This window comes from Magnolia sinica, chromosome 11 (assembly GCF_029962835.1).
Source record: "Magnolia sinica isolate HGM2019 chromosome 11, MsV1, whole genome shotgun sequence".
Taxonomy (NCBI): Eukaryota; Viridiplantae; Streptophyta; class Magnoliopsida; order Magnoliales; family Magnoliaceae; genus Magnolia; species Magnolia sinica.
The window spans coordinates 4,062,501-4,066,649 of record NC_080583.1 but is presented as its reverse complement, the minus strand read 5'-3'; the positions used below and the strand labels follow the sequence as shown (position 1 = coordinate 4,066,649).

Below are 4,149 nucleotides of genomic sequence, written 5' to 3'. Positions count from 1 at the left end.
ACCTTCTTTTAGAAATTAAGTTACTGTTATTTTTTCTTTTAAAGTATCATTCTTCTCTTTTTAAGAATCTAACTTATTTTTGTTTTATTTTGCAGGTTTTTAACTTAGGACTCCAATTTGGTAATTTCTTTCCAACTCTCTCTTTCTTCCTAGATTTTCTTTTCCTTTCTTAGGATTAGGTTTTTAATCGAGGGCTGCGAGTGTTTTTCATGCCCAAGTGGGCCCGTGACGACACTCGACATCTCTTGACTGAAGGAGGATTGGTTGAATGGTTGGCTATCCATCGCAGGACTAGACACCGCTCGAAATCCCCTGAGTTAACTGAGGTTATGGCTGAAGACCAACCTCCTCCACTTCCACCCAGGGTGGAGGATACCCAAGATGAGAATGAGGTGCAACAGGCACCCCCGCCTCGTACTTTACGAGATTATCTACAACCGGCGGGAGTGAGTATGCCCTCATGCATGATTTTTCCTGAAAATACAGGACAAATGGACATCAAGTCAGGAGTTATCCAAATCCTTCCCAAATTCCATGGACTTGAATCAGAAAGTCCATATTTACATTTGAAAGAGTTCGATGAGATTATAGCTACATTATGTTTTCCTAATGTATCTGAGGATACAATTAGGCTGAAACTTTTTCCTTTTTCCTTAAAAGAGAAAGCTAAGACGTGGTTACATTCACTGCGTCCTAGATCCATTGGCACATGGAACGACATGCAGAGGGAATTCATAAAAAAATTCTTCCCACATCATAAAACGATTACCCTCAGAAAAGCGATCATGAACTTTGCCCAAAAGGAAGATGAAACATTCTTTCAATGTTGGGAAAGGTTCAAAGATTTGGTCAGTTCATGCCCACAACACGGATTTGAAACGTGGCGCATTACAAATTTTTTCTATGATGGACTGACATCTTCCATGCGCCAAATGGTCGAGACAATGTGTAATGGAGAGTTCATTAATAAAGATATCGACGAGGTATGGGACTACCTCGATAGTTTGGCTGAAAAAACACAATCTTGGGACTATTACCCAAAGTCGAACACCACGTCTAGGCCGACTCAATTAAAGGAGAAAGGTGGATTATATCTCTTGAAAGAAGAGGATGATCTCAAGTGTAAAGTGACTACGCTCATAAGGAAAGTTGAGGCCATGGAAGGAAAGAAGGATAAGGTCAATGAAATTGTTTGCGGCATCTGTGATTGCAACATTCACACAACTGAAAATTGTCCTACAATACACGCCTTTCGAGGAGTGTTGAATGAACAAGCCAATGCCGTAAATAACTATCAAAGACCTTTTCTTGGACCTAACTCCAACACATACAATCCTGGCTGGAAAAATCATCCAAACTTTAGTTGGAGGAATGGACAAACGGCGACTCCTCCAGGTTTCTTCAATCAAAATCCAAATCAAGTGAAACCTCAAGAGGAACCGGTTCAAAATCCCATACAAGAGCTGGCTCAAGCAATGCGAGGAATTACAGATTTATGCCAAAGATAGATTCTCGTATGACGGTTATAGAAAAGGGGATGCTTCTGCACAACCTCTCCCCAATCCTAAACCGCGATACGAGAATAATGATCCTAGCTCTTCAAATCGGATGGGGCATGCTAAATCCATCACCACTCTTAGGAGTAGGTAAGATCATCGATAAAACTCTTAGGTTAGGCCTGAAAAGCCTCAAGAACCAGAAGAGGACAACAATGATGGAGCTATTAATGCCCCACAAAAATTAGAACCGGAACTTCTAGAGAAGCCAGTTGCTCCGTTCCCCCAACGGTTAGTTTCACCAAAACCTCTCTCTAACTCTCAGGATATCCTAGAGGTGTTGAAACAAGTGAAAGTCAACATTCCTCTACTTGATGTCGTTAAACAGATACCTTCATATGCCAAATTTCTGAAAGACTTATGCACGACCAAAAGACGGAAAATTATTCAAAAGAAAATCTTCTTGACTGAGAAAGTGAGTGCCATCCTGAAGCAAGACGTGCCACAGAAATTCAAGGATCCCGGTAGCCCAACCATATCATGTGTAATCGGGAACCATCGAATTGATCACGCACTTCTTGACTTAGGAGCGAGCGTCAATCTGATTCCCTACTCGGTATACAAACAGTTAGGTTTGGGTGAATTAAAACCCACCCTAACCACACTACAACTTGTTAATCGCTCTGTTCGTGTACCAAGAGAGATAATTGAGGATGTGTTAGTCCAAGTCGATAGATTTTACTACCCTGTAGATTTTATCATCCTGGACACCGAACCCATCAATAACATGAGCACTCAGATTCCCATCATTCTTGGTCGTCCATTCCTTGCCACGTCAAATGCAATTATCAATTACAGGAATGGTATCATGACTATGTCTTTTGGAAATTTGACATTGGAGTCAAACATTTTTTTCAATAACGGCAGCAATGCAGAGGATGATGACGATTTCCACGACATTAACATGATTGACTCTTTCGTGGAAGATACGACACCTCTGACATTATCCTCCGACTATCTAGAGACATGCCTGGCCCACTCCCATGATTTTGATGATGACATGATTAGGGAGACGTGTGCCTTGCTTGATACTGCACCGGTACTTGAAGTTAACCGATGGAGGCCACAATTTGAAGAATTACCACAAACCGATGTAGTGCCTCTACCGTCTAACCTCAAGCCGCCGAAGCTTGACCTAAAACCTTTGCCCTCTGATTTGAAATATGCCTATTTAGGTCAAGATGAGACATACCCGGTGGTGATCTCTGCCCACCTGGAGAAAGAACAGGAGAGTATGCTTATATCTACTCTCATTGAGCATAAAGGAGCCCTGGGATGGACGATAGCGGACCTCAAGGGAATCGATCCCTCGATTTGTACTCACCGCATATATCTTGAGGATAATGCAAAAACCGCTCGGCAACCACAACGTAGACTAAATCCAAACATGAAGGAAGTGGTTAAGGCCGAGGTTCTTAAACTATTAGACGTGGGTATTATATACCCTATATCTGATAGTCAATGGGTGAGTCCAACTCAAGTGGTCCCTAAGAAGTCCGGAATCACCATCGTAGCCAATGCTAATAATGAACTCGTGCCAACTAGAGTCACTACTGGTTGGAGAATGTGCATTGACTACATGAAGTTGAATACCGTCACGAGGAAAGACCACTTTCCTTTACCATTCATTGATCAGATCCTGGAAAGGTTAGCTGGTCATTCCTATTACAGTTTCCTTGACGGGTATTCAGGCTACAACCAGATAGAGATAGCCCCTGAAGACCAGGAAAAGACCACATTTACATGTCCCTACGGCACCTTTGCCTATCGAAGGATGCCATTCGGACTATGTAATGCCCCTGCCACATTTCAGCGATGTATGCTTAGTATCTTTTCTGATATGGTAGGGCAATATCTAGAGGTCTTTATGGACGACTTCTCTGTTTATGGTCCATCTTTCAGCAAGTGCTTGGAAAGTCTTAAATGTGTGCTGAAAAGATGTGAAGAAAAAAACTTGGTACTTAATTGGGAGAAGTGCCATTTCATGGTTCAAAAGGGAATTGTCCTTGGGCATATCATCTCGTCCAAAGGAATCGAGGTAGATAAGGCAAAAATCGATCTTATCTCTAACCTACCTCCACCCAAGAACATCAGAGACGTGCGATCCTTCTTAGGATACGCAGGATTTTACCGGCGATTCATAAAGGACTTTAGTCTTCTCTCTCGTCCTTTATGTAATCTTCTTCAAAAGGATGCTCCGTACGAGTGGACGAGCAATGCCGGGAAGCTTTCACCAAGCTTAAGGGCACGTTAACCCGCACCTATCATGCGGCCACCCGATGGAGCCTTCCTTTTGAGCTTATGTGCGACGCTTGTGATTATGCTCTTGGAGTGTTTTGGGCCAAAGGAAAGATAAGCGGCCCTACGTCATTCATTACGCAAGTAGAACTTTAAATTATGCCAGGTGAACTACTCGACTATGGAAAAGGAACTCTTAGCTGTAGTGTTCGCCTTGGACAAATTTAGGTCCTACTTGATCGGATCCAAGATCATTATCTACACAGATCATGCGGCACTTAAGTATCTTCTTTCTAAGAATGATTCTAAGCCCCGCTTGATACGATGGATCCTTCTACTCCAAGAATTTGATTTG

The 4,149-nt window shown here is 42.4% G+C and overlaps 1 non-coding gene across 1 annotated transcript; it reads right to left on the bottom strand.

Annotated features, from left to right (window-relative positions):
- Positions 1–767: 767 nt before the first annotated feature.
- On the bottom strand, positions 768–874 carry LOC131219698 (small nucleolar RNA R71). Its single transcript, XR_009158344.1, has one exon. It is a non-coding gene; the product is annotated as a small nucleolar RNA R71 (small nucleolar RNA).
- Positions 875–4,149: the final 3,275 nt, after the last annotated feature.